Source organism: Corvus moneduloides, chromosome 12 (genome assembly GCF_009650955.1).
Source record: "Corvus moneduloides isolate bCorMon1 chromosome 12, bCorMon1.pri, whole genome shotgun sequence".
NCBI lineage: Eukaryota > Metazoa > Chordata > Aves > Passeriformes > Corvidae > Corvus > Corvus moneduloides.
The window spans coordinates 11827046-11840796 of record NC_045487.1 but is presented as its reverse complement, the minus strand read 5'-3'; the positions used below and the strand labels follow the sequence as shown (position 1 = coordinate 11840796).

The following is a 13751-nucleotide window of genomic DNA, read 5'->3' as shown; positions in this document are numbered from 1 at the left end:
GCTGCGTAGCTGCTGCTACTGAATAGCAAAACTCATCCAACTTTCATTTATTTTGAGTTGTGAAAAAAGGAAACTAATGAACTCTGAATAATTAAGACATTTATAATACAAAACTAATGTGTCTATATATGGCCTAAGATTCTTATCTGATATGGCTAAAATAACCTACAATTTTTAAGCATGAGGTCCTTAATTTCTTTTCATAGGTAGATGTAATTTCCTTTTTTATATCGAATATTTCATACTCTGTGAATTATTTTTACTGATCAGCTACTCTAATTTAGCAGTGTAAAACAAAATGAAAAAAAAACCCTGAAATACCTAAACTAAAAAACTTTATTTAAGGTACTATGTACACAATAAACCCAGTGATTGCTTGTTTTGTGGAATAGGTATACAAAAGAAAATCAAATAGAATTCATCGAGACAGAAAGTGATGCATGAGGCTATTAACTTCTGAGACATGTCAATAAAAACAATAAAGCAAGATACTTTGAGTCTAGCTCTCCTCCATTTGAACAACTAGTTTAACTAGGTAAGAGAAACTGCTTATTTGCTAGACAGAAGCTTGGGAATATAAGAATATGTGCATTAGCTAGATATTTTTATTAAAGCAGAATGTGTATATATATAAATCAGAAAATCTCAAATAGAAAGTACAACTTAAAATCATTTTTATATGAAAGCTTCTAGTTTCAAGCAAGTATCTGCAAGTAACAAATACGGTTTTATTAAGCAACATATAGACAGCTGTTCTAACAAAGGACACCTGAACAATGAATCACAAACCCCACTTGTAATTTGGCTGAGGCTATTCCAACATACCTGTCAACTCTAAATCTTTGTCCAACAGATAATCAGAGATGAGTTTTGATCAAGAGTTCTCCTACAGTAGAAGGGCCTACAGGTATAAAAGAAATGTGTTGTTTAAACAAAACTATAACTAAACCACAGCATCTCACACAGTAAAGATCCACAAGTAGTTGTTACAGGTTTTTGTTGATGACAGTGCCACTCTTTCCTGAGTACATTTCCAAGTATTCCGTAGGTTTATATCTTTATTTTAGCTTACTAATTAACACAGTAGAAACTGAAATTTCCCCTAATAATAGCTATTAGCTGATAGCAAAAAGGCTTGTCCTTCCTATGCGCTGACCAGGTCACACAAAGAAGGGGAAGGTGAGTAGCCATATTAAAATGCTTTCTCTTTCCCCAAATCCCTCAGGGAAGGTCCTTACCACTGTGCCAATAAATTTCTTATGGCTGCCTCCATCATAAATACTCTGATTAAAATGTAAATTCAACCAACCTATCAGCTTCCCATTAAGAGGACTCTTTAAAAACACCATTAATCAGCTGAGAGATATGTAGTGAAATACCACTTATCAATTCTAACTGCTTATGACAGTTAACAAAGCTTTATATTTGCCCCAAACATGTGCTGATCTATCAATTATGCCAGGGTTCACTCTCACGCTAATTGTACATTTTCTTCTCTAATGCATTTTTGCTGTTATCTCATAGGCTAATGAAAGCTGGGAAATCAATACATATAAATTATACATGCAAAGAAGGACTGCTGTGAACATAAAGTTTCTAATTAATTGCACTTGATTAATTTATATCCTTTAATTATCTTGCTAAGCCACAAACAACATAAATATCCTTGCAATCTGGTTATTGCTATGTCAGTCATAAAAAAAGGCAGACACAGTAAATCTATGAAATCTAGCAAACTCCATTGCCAAAAAACATAGTATGGCATAACACATAAATATAACCAGACTTACTCAAGACACCTATGAATAATTTTACTGTGACAAATTACCACTAAATATGTTGTATAGTTATTTGATTAAGGTTATAATGATGTTATAACTTTACATGTAGCATACAGGGTAAGCAAAATGCAGGCTTATGGAGGTTTTTAGTTGTATTTATAAAACAAATCTGCAATAGACATGTAAGTGATAATGATATCTGATTGGTTAGGGCCAAGGATCAAATTATCAATATTCTAAATTAAGGCATTACTGCTTTTCTGCACTTAAGATTACATGGCAATTTGTTTGCAGACTTATCTGAAAGCCAGAAATGCACACAATCAGGACCTAATAATGATATACCCAACTCTAAGCAGAGTTAAATAAGAGTTACCATACTGTCTTTTGTAAGAGGCAATTGGCCAAATATAAATTCTTCCATTATGTGTGTAGCTGTAATTGTAAATACTTTTTTTTCCTTTCAAATTTTGTCCACTTTGGTAAACCAACCATATGTCACTGTTGTGAAATCTAATCCTATCAATCCACCAGACTTGCTCTTTGTCCTACACAACAGCATATTACTGAATATCTGTATCTACAACTTTCATAAACGTGTAAAAAGAAACTGTATCTGTCTACAGGGAGACTCAGACAGAGACCATCTGTCAGTGACTAAAGCTATTCTTTAAAAAAGAAAACATTCATCTGGGATTTGCCCTTTACAGAGTAAACCCACTTAACCTCCCAATAAGATTAACTGTTATTTGTTTCCATTAAACAAAAATGACCATGCTAATATGCATTTAATAGCACCAACAATGAGAGAAACATGAACTTTAACAATTTTTGAATTCATTAAAGTTGTAAAATATGTTATTTAATGACAGCTATTTTATTATTTGTAAATTTTTTTTTTTTTTTCATTTCAAGCCTTCTTGCCCAAAGTTGAGGTTAAAAATATTTTTTTTTTTTTTAAATCAGGGTAAATATTGAAAGTAAGACAGCAGGCTCTTGAGTCTGCCACATAATATAGATAACAATGACCATATATAAATTAAGTCTGAATAATGTGTATAAAAACCCAATACCTTTGGAGCACTGATGATTTTCACCTGTGCCCTCAACATCCAGGCATTTACAAAGAAAGGTATTTAACTAGATTGATTATACGAGGCTGTCTGAGTAGAGTTAGTGCAATGTAATGGAGACTGTACTCTGTGCTTCTCTTTGCAGCAGCACAAATCACTGAACCAGCCTGAAGCTATACAGAAAAATACCTTAATGTCTCCTCTTGGGCTGACAAAACACAGTAGTACTGTCATGTGAGACTGCCTCTTCTGCTGGGGAAAAACACAGTAGGAGAAACCTTTAAATGTAGGCAACCCCTTAGCTCCCAATATTGTCTTGTGCTTATTTTGTCAGACCAAGTTAGTGAGACGTACAATAGCATTAAACAGTATCCTAAAACATGAAGGGATGAAGTGCAAAATCCCTCATAAAATTAATTCCTGGGTCCCTGCCTTCCTGTTTTGCTCCTAACTCTACTTCTAAAGTAACCTAGATAAGAAGCACAAAAGGTGTCCTCCTCCCCTTAGGAGAAGCTTGAGGAGAACTCAATAAAGCCTGTTTCTACTCTAGGCATAATTCAAATCTTACTGGAGCCAGTGGGAATATATTCACCAGGTTCAGTTAGCCTTGCATCCAGCTTTCTTCATTAATGGTAGTGGCACTATGCAATCAATAAACATTAAGACAAAGCAATCATACAATCATTTTCTCAGTGAGAAATTGGCATATGCTATAAATAAGAAGAAATAAATTGATGAGCGGAGTCATTATTACAATTCAGCACAGCTAAAGAAATTGTTCCTAAAACAGAGAACCCAGAAAATACAGGCTTCCTCCTCCTCAAACACAAAGTATATTAAGAAACAGAACCAAAATGCTTTAGGCATGTAAGTCTCTACCTATTCTAAGAGTCAACTGATGCATTACTTGAATATACTGTATCTAAGATCCAACATCAGGGGAAAAAATCTTACAGTATATACAGAGTTATACAGAAGCAGATATTTTAAACTCAGGTTTAGTAGATTCCAAATCTAGATCAGGATGCATCATCGGTCATTTGAAATCTGCTAAAATCTCCTTGTGTTGGACAGGTGGTAAGAGCACAACCTTTCAAACAGTGGAATCAATCCTTTGATATCATCGGCATTGGCTGCTGATCATCTCCTGTAAGGGAGCAGATTCAGACTGGCAGTGCCCAGTGTTTGTGTGCTGTCTGTAAAGCTACAGCCAGACAATGAACTCAGTGTTTTCATTACTTTACAGAAAAAACGGTGAAGAGTGAAATTGAGAAAGGCGTGAATTAACAAGGATCATGTTTAGCTACCGATAAAGTTGTGACATAAGACTTGCCACGTGCCAGACAGTTCCAGCACAGAACAGTCAGAAGTCACTAAGAAGGAACTGAAGGCAGCAGGAAAAGCCTTTATCCATCCAAAACCCATCAATTCATCTAAGGAAAAGCTTTGGAGTATGTAACTTCCACTAGAGTTCACTGGATTTGAGGCTTGAGATATAAAGCACCTAGATAGAAGCAGGGTACTGAGGTTTGACTACAATTACCTTATCTTTCCTATTTTTAGTGACAGGACCAGATTATTTTAAGTGCATTTTATAGAAAACCCTTCTTTACTGAAATATAAAGACTGTAATAAAGACAATACAATGTTTTGAAACTGTTTTAAATCCTTCACTCAGCTTTGCTTCTACAGATTTAACATGTAGGGGTTCTAATCTTACTGCTACTAATTAGAGCTTTAGTGTAATTGTGCCAACAGGGTGCTTGGCATAATAATTACTATTGAGAGATTCTGGTGGAGCAGTAACGTGCCCACATAATACAGATATGTCTAATATTATACGGCAGTCACCTTTGTATGTTGACTCTTAAGTTGGATTTTAACCAAGTAAGGGGTTATTTTGCCTTTATTATAAAGCTTAAAAGGCATATACATATGTATGATTTGGGTATTTACTTTTCCCTCTTGATTCTTTTGAATATTAATTAGGCAGAGGAAAACTAGAAAGCACTTCATTTCACATCCTTCATAATTTAGTCTAGTTTGGCATGGGAAAATGAACAAAAATGCTTATGTTGGCAGGTCATACTTTTAATGTAATATTAGACTTTCTTAGGATAATGTCCTCAGCTGCAAAGTTTACCATAATATACAATAAACAGAACTAAAAACAGAGGATGAGTAAGACTTAAAAATGTGCATTTAGAAAGTGCCTGTGCTGCATTCCATTACAGTCCTACTGGTTTTGAAACAAATCTTTATGTAACTACGTGAATAAATCTATTCAGTGAAATACACAAGACAAACTTAAGGGACAATGCAGGAACACTAACAAAGATACAGAAGAGCATTTTTGATCACTTAGTAACATTTACTATCTTACTGTCTAACAAGTTTCAGATAATGAAACTTTGTTAATGATGTAAATCTATAGTGAAAGAACACTTACCAGCATTGAGATGTTTTGTTTGGTTTGTGTTTTTTAACCTCTAGAAATATCAGCTTCAGCCATACAATCATTAAAAGAATAAAATCTTAATTATGGATATGATTACAGATATAACAAGGACTTCAAGAGCAATTCAAACATGTGAACCCTGTACAATATCATAAGACAAAAAGTAATAGGCATTTTCAGATTAATTGAAGCACCTTCTTTAAAAAAAAATAGTGTACTCTTTAAAATAAGAAAACGTACAGCATGGAGCCTGAACCAGAGCTTCATCTAGAACAGACAGGCTTGTTTTTACTGCCCCTTAGTGCTTCCCTTTTAAAGTGACAGGAAACCAATTTCTGATTACAAATCAATAGGTTAGCACACTATCATCAGAGAGTAAATTTAGTTGTTGCTATTAGATCATAGAAGAGGGCATCAGAAAAGAGCAGCTGTTGCCATTTTGATGGATACAAAAACCAGTAAACAGCATTTCTTTTCTACAAATCCGTATTTTCAAGGAAGAATTTTTACAGTGTAAGTCACATGTGGCTTATTTATCATTTGTGGGTCACCATCAGAAAAAACATCTGTGACAAATGTACCATGTACATGAAGTGCCTAAGTTTAAGTCTCAAAACTAAGAACCACTGAAATGTGCTGTATTAATTAATATAATGGAAACAAAATGTATGTATGTGCCTGTCACACAGAATACCTTTTGATGAAGTCTCTTTTTTCTTTAAGCTTTTAAGATAATCTTAGAGAAATCATCAAACTATAAAAAGAAATCAATAAAACAGAAAAGGTTCCCATCACCCCTAAAAAAATCCATAACTTTTGCATTTTAATAGAGACACTACAAGACTATACCAGTCATTTTCTTTCTGATGTGTTCCTTTGATTTCACTCTTATCTCACAGGACTCTTGACTTTCCTGAGAAAGGGATTATTGAATTGTATGTCTCCCTCAGATGCTCTTGATCATTCAAGTAGTCTGTACTTAAGAACGTTACAGAGTCTGCTCAGCTGCTGGCTCCTTGGGAACTCATCAGGGACTGTCATCTTAATATTAATTGGGTTTTGTGCAGGAATCCAAGTCCCACAATGAGAGGGTTTCAAGAGAGAAGATTATGACCAAAGCCAGATATAAAGACAAACATATTTAGCACAACAATTATGATAATTGCAGAAACACTCTGAGAAATAAGTAAATCTGATTAAGGGCACTTCTACATGATCAAATATTAATCTGATGTCTTCACTCTAACCTGGTTTGAGCATAAGAGGCTTCTTATGGTTTTATGTATTAACAGATTTGTAGAAGCTGAACTCATAGTACCTAATAATATGGTACATCCAAGTCAATACAGTAAAAGGATCTTTACGGAATGTAATCCACTTAAATTAAAAATAGACACAGATTGAATCATAAAGCTTAAATTAAAATTGACACAGACTCAATCAATAAAACATTTTATATAAAGTCTTGTATAAACTACTGTAACATTTTGCAGTCTCATAGCACAATAACTTGTGTGTATTTATTTTTATTGAATAAAGACTGCATCATTTCAGAACAAAATTATCATAAATACCACTCGGACAAAGACTCAAAAGTTTCCAGACTGACATAATTTCCAGCAAATTAAATACACCTATATTTGCCAAGGTGAAACTTACCTATCTTTAAAATATGTGGTTTACTTGTAGAGGTTTTAAGTATAGTTAAGTCAGTTCATCATTAAAATCTCTCTGATTTATAGGAACTGTGGGCTAAAACTATATTTTCGTGATGAATAATAACACAGTGGCAGCAAAATGAGGTTTTTTGGCACTGATTTCTCTATGTATACGTGCATGCACATACTTGCATACAAATATATACTAATACAGACCTCTGAATTAAAATTCCATACAAAATAATGTTTAATATTCTGGATGCATTCTATTTAATACTACCATGACAAGTGCATTCAGTTTGCCATGCACAGACCATTTTGAATAAATCTGAAATTAATATATACAATATGCACTTGTTAATATAAATTTGCAGAGGTAGAAGCAATGCCTGAGAGCACCTACACTATATTTGCATAATAGTTTAACTCAGATGAAAGCTTCCATGTCTAGCTAAGTTTTCAAAATTGAACATAAAGCATCTGAGAACGATTATAGTAATATATTCAGGGATATAAAGGAGAAGGAAAGAAAAGGAGACTATATCGAAAATTGTAATACAAAAATGAATTATGTCAACATAAGACAGAAACACACAGACATAGATGCCTATCTATCCATCTTTATTTGTAAGTGTTAACCACATATAGGCCTTATGTGAAAGGTAAATCTTGCCAGCATGGCTTACCTCCATAGTAATTAGGCTTGTGTTTCTGCTTTATTAACTCTGATACAACAGTGTCCTGCCCTCTGTCACCAAGGGTACTAATAGATGATAATCACGTAGATTTGGAAACCATACAAACTAAATGATGAAGTGAGATGAAGTGTAGTAATGCAATGAGTTCAAGGACAAGCAATTTAGTCATTTCAATATTCATTTCCAGGATATTAAATAGAAATACCTGAGGAAACTAGACTGCACTCTATCACAATTTTAATAATTTACATTTACAAGCAAATATATCCTCAAATTTTAATGTTTCGAAAATCATATTAAAATGTTTGCCTTATGTAAAGAAAAAATAGCTTACTTTCCCCTAGAAAAAACATTAGAAATATATCTCTTATTTACAAATATAATGAAATCTTTACAAGATTTAACACTCCCTATGGACAATTTTAGTTTTGCGTGGGGAGGAAGTATATTTTCACAATCCAGTGACAGCAGGCCCATATTAGTATACTGGAAATACATTTTGATCTGTATTACTACATTTTGATCTATATTACTACAATCTTGAAGATGTGATACTGATTCTGAGCTCCTAACTACAATTTTTCACCCATTAGCCCCGGAGTAATAATACTGCAAACCTACTGTTAACTTTTAAAATCATTAATTATACAGAAATTACACAAAAATATACCTGACAAAAGTATTGACAAAAGTAATTTAACTACAAATAGTTGTCAGCATTTTCTCTTAGAAGTTTTGAAACTGTTAAAACTTGTGATAAATATCACAATTTTACAGTCATTTCAAAGAGGCTTCAAATTCTGAAATGTCTGTTTAGATAATAGATTTTCTTTAAAAAAAATTATCAGCTTCATAAGAGACAATCAAAGCCTTGACCTGAAGGTATTAGGTCTAAATATTGCCACAGTGGTTAACTGTGTTTTCAAATTCTGCCTCATCTGTTGTAATTTATCAATCCTACATTTTCCTTACCACATTTATCTTTTTTAATGCACAAGGCATTTAGTTCCAATGTCTTACACATTCAATATAAATCTGAGACTCCTAGATTTTTAGAAGGTAGAAATATATTTAATTATGTTTATCAGAAGCCAAATATACTTCAGTATAAACAAACATTTAAAAAAAACAGTGAAAAAAATTCTATTAAAGAGAGTGGTTTTGGTTTTTTAAGTAAGTAAACAGGTGAATGCAGCTCCTTAAATATATTGTCCAGTTGTGAGAAATAACAAACCCGGGCTCTTGGGAAAGCAATATGTGTTATTCAAATCAGTCACATTTTCCCAGTAGTTTTCTAAGCCAAGATATTTACCTCAAACTTCTAACCCCAGCATTAATAGTTTTGAATTCTGTTAAATGCAAGTTTCAATAACCAGGCTGCTCGTCAGAAACACAGTTCTGCTGGGCCTATACTGTGCATTTTGAAAGCAAATACTCCACATTCTTTTTCAAACTAAGTCCATTTTTAAACAACACTTGTAACCAAAGAACCTAAAATACTGTTTGTATCTTGTTCGTGCATACTGAAAAAAACATTCCTTCGTTCTTTAAAGTGTTGAGGTAAAAAGCAATATAATTTCAGAGCTTAAATTGAGTTCTGCAAAAAAACTATTTTAAATTATATCAAAACTTTTAGTAGTCTAACAATCTTTCAACCTACAAAGGATGCATTTTACTGCAGTGCCAGAAAATGTATATAAACCACATAATATAATTTCATCTCATATTTAAAAGGTTCAAATGTTATGATTTTTAAAAGGTGTTTCAAAAATTATAGTTTCCATCTCTAAAGAGGAAAGGCTTAACAGACAAAAGAAGTACAGATATTTTGCTAGTAATCATCCAACTAGCTACTTTCTGTTCTGAGGAATTGTCTTTTGTGGTTAGCATGTTTACATCCATTCAATTCTAGATGCAGATTATGGCAATTAGATATTTATCCTCCTTAATGTACACTGTTTTTATTTATGTTGAACTTGAATCCATTATCAGAGACAAAGCTGCATACATATAACCCGAACCAATTGCTGGAGATGAACACAGACTACTGCTTGTTTACTTTGGGTAGACTAATCTTATGGCATGCATTAAAAATGTTGTACTTGTCACTGACTAATACAACAAATTGAAACCTTGGAACAATCTTATTTACTATTCAAGTGCTCCATATTTGATTCTTGCACCAGAATTTTCACTTAACCCTTTTGTTAAATAACTGAATCCTAGAGCAATGCACAGCCACACTGCAATTTTGAAGCTAAATACAAGATAATTTCATTTGTTACAAGCAGTTTTCAATCTACAAGATACATCAAGGTTGCATTACCTCCTGTATGTTTTTATGCCCTCAGTATGCAGTATATAATTGAATATTTCAACTGGTTTGTACTATTCACACAGCAAGGGTTATTGCTGAAAGAAAAAAACCCCAAACTTTCCCTCATCTGTATTCCATAAATAAAAGGTTAGCTGCTGTTTTTACTTACAGTTTCCAGAATTTTTCTCTTCTAAAATATTTTAGCTCTTAATATTAAAGTTTTATTAGTTATTCTGTCAGAAAATTCAAACCTTTACTAAGTGACATGAACAGTTACAGTTGGTTTAACCGTGCTTGGGTACCCCTGATTCCATCAGGAAAAAACCAAAACAATATATGGCATATGTTAACATCTAACAACTGAAAACATACCCACTAAAATAGTCCCCCAGACTTAAAGGAAATCACTACTTAATTCCACAAACATTTGTTTCAGCTCAGGAATTGCACTAGAAACTTTTAAGTAGTTTTCTGCTTCAAAAATGACTCCAGTTGATCTGAGGAGCCATAAGATGCTGCACAGCACCATCTGCTGGTTTGAACAATGGGCTCCAATTCCTCGGGTGATCAGAAACCTAAAAACATGCCATGCCGCTTACCTCAGTTCCACGGGATTTGGAGAATTCTGAACGGATTCGCGGTACAAACTGAAAGACAGTAAGAGAGAGAGACAGACAAAGAGTCAGATGTGTTTGTAAAGACATCTGAAAATCATACAGAGATGAAATCTGAGCAGATTTCTGAAAGAAAAAAAAAAGATTGCTGAATTTCCTTTGTCCCAGTCCAGGGAAGTGCTCCCTTTAAACTATTACATGGATATTATTTTCTTCTTCAATCTAGATACCTTGTCTTTTGGGAGGAATTTAGGTGATTGTTGGATCCAGGAAGAGTTTTTTCTTAAACAAGGCTATCGGAACAGCTTCTATCAGAGAATAATCCTTAATTAATAAATGCTAAATACAGAAACAGATATTTTATTTTGGTTTATAATGAATAAAGACATTAAAAAATGTATAAATGTAACCAAAGAAGAGTGTATTTTTATTTTGTTCAGGCTACAGATATGCAAGCAGATGAAAAGTGATATTTGAAATGTTAATATTTCAAGACTGTGAAATATAAAATGACCTTAGTAACACTTTCTGAGAAATGACTGGTGAGCAAATTTATTGTTGAAATTTATTGTTTTAAAGTTTTGTTGGTACTTAAAAGGAAACTATTACCAATCTCACTTTAACAGCAATTGTTTGCTACATCAACAAAAAAAAAAAAACTTTTCTCCCCAAAATGGGATCATCCTGGCCTTTGAAATGATAGCTCTTTTAATATAGTTTACCTATGAGCAGTGGCCATAGATTTAAAACTCAAAACCAAACTGTGCAGCCTTAGCAGAGCTGTTTGTGTAAGCACCACCCTCGCACTGTGAGAGTGCAGGCGATGGGGCTGTGTCTGACAGTCCTGCCCTGGTGACACCATTTAAACCGTGGTGGCAGAATTCTATAGATGGGAAACCCAGATTCTACTCACACCTCTGACTGCTCCCTGTAAATTAATTTGTTTACTTGATGCCTGTTTCATGAGGTGCGTAGAGGCCATAGCTGGTACATGTGCATACCAAAAATGTCACACGTTCAGTACCCACTGTGGGGTCCTGGCCACAGTGTGCTCTGTGACAGCTTGATGATAAACAGCTGCCCTGCTTGGAGAACAGACACAGCACTCTGGGCAATACAAGCAAGAAACAGGTAAGCAGTGTTAGGAGAACTCATATTTCAGAATAATAGGACAGGCTACTTTGGAAATCCTATTTCTGAGCGGTCCGAGCTGAGTGTGGTCTGAACTCTGTTCAACGCCTGGTGAAGAAGCAGTCTCTTACCAAATTCAGCAAAAGCCAGGTCACATCTTCAGGACAAAAAATCAAGAAAGAATCCCTCTCTTTCTTCCCCCCAACAACTCACAGTCAAACAACTTTTTTACATCTACAATTAACGCCAATTAGTATATTCCATGCTTTAAATTTTAGCTAGTGCAACATTGGAGGTTAAAAAATAAATTCAGAGCAGTCTGCTTTCCCAAGCAGTAAACTAGGAATGAAACCAGCACTCCCTCCTCCTCCTGCAGCTAGCACAAGAGCCTACTGAGCTCTGAAAATACAAAGGATAGCACATCGTTGTGTGTCTATACCACAGGACAGAAGGTATGGAGACAAAAAATAATCTTGGTTGGCACTGGTGTACATAGGAAAAGATGAAAGTGGTCAAGTAATAGATAAAAAGTTTTGAACAGGCCTATCAGATCTCTTTGCCAGCAGTACCACACACCAGAACCTAAAAAATAAAAAATGCCTTTAGTTTAGAATACTCTCTATCCTATGAATATGTTTATAAAATTTTATTTGGCATTGTTGATCCCACAATATGTTTCTATTTCAAATTATATCAGAGAACTGTTGCTGTATTTCAGTGATTCAGTATGTTATGCACTAAGTATAACTTTGTCACTGTAGTGCTAAGTAATCTCTTCAGTGTGATGACACATGAAAGTTTCTAGCACTAGTTTTAAGAAAATAGTTGTTAAACACCATCAACAACAAAGAAGCAAATAAACAAACCTCAACAACAATAATGAAAAAAAAGGTGAGAAAAAGGGATCCAAAGTGGTATCTCCAGCTGCACTATATTACCTGCTTTGCACAGCCTAAAAATGAACTCCTGTCAGCATCTTTAGCATATCGACATCTAGCATGACTTTCAATTCCTTCATAGCTTTGTAAAGGTTTAGTATAGCACAAAACTACAGAAAAATTAATCATCAGTCAAGAGATTTACAGCTGTTTCAAGCCTTACTTACAAACACTTGAATTTTGTTCTACCAAAATTACTAAATTCTTGCTGATTCCTAGTATTCTTACAGATGTTATAAGCTGTGTAAAACACACTGGATTGAAGTTGTAAGTAAACACTCCTACGCACCTACCATCTTGCAAATATATTAAATATCCATGTGCCAAGAATCCAGTAACCCAGATGAAACCTCTAGGATCACAGATAACAGTACAGAGCTGGATTTTCTCCTGAGTTTAATAAAGGCATGATGTTGTAAAGGTACAGACTTCACTTTCAATCACTTTTAAATATAACATAAAATTTTAAAAAAATTGAAAAATTACCTCAACATCTGAAAAAAACATGAAAACTGTCTTATAAATAATTAACCAGAAAAGACATTTGTTTTCACAAATTTCAAGGGAATTTGGATTAGCCATTTTTTTTATAGTCTCTGTGGGACAGGAAACATTTCTTCCACATTCATGCCAAGTGCCCCTAACAAAAAGAGCAATTAAAAGAAAAAAAAAAACCTGTTGCAGCCAAAACAAGTCCTGTCACAAACTGCATTTTAATTAAATATTATCCAGACTAAATCAGTAAGAAATCCCGTTATTTAACAGCTTCACTGAGAACTGATACATGTGTTATGAAAAGAAAAAAAAAACCTCAGCAAGGTATCACTTTTAAGGAACTGAATATTATTTAATTGCATGGAAATGAGATACATATGCTTTGAACTAATGTGGAAGTACTTATCCATAACATGGCATTTATCAAAGATTAACATTCTCCAACTGAAACATTTTCAAGCTACTGCCCATGGCCACAAGAAACTGAAGTTAAAACTGGAAATGGCAAAAACAATTCAAAACTCCATTTCAAGCATATTACTGTGCAAGAATGATTACCCATGGACTACTGAATATTTGAAGCCACTA

The 13751-nt window shown here is 33.9% G+C and overlaps 1 long non-coding RNA gene across 1 annotated transcript in view; it reads right to left on the bottom strand.

Annotated features, from left to right (window-relative positions):
- The window catches only part of LOC116450157, a 262062-nt gene extending 256495 nt beyond the window's left edge, over positions 1 to 5567 (bottom strand). The window contains exons 1-2 of the long non-coding RNA XR_004242699.1: positions 5304 to 5567; positions 826 to 901 (exon numbers count right to left, since the gene is read on the bottom strand). This is a non-coding gene — a long non-coding RNA (uncharacterized LOC116450157). The remainder of the gene's footprint in view (positions 1 to 825; positions 902 to 5303) is intronic.
- Positions 5568 to 13751: the final 8184 nt, after the last annotated feature.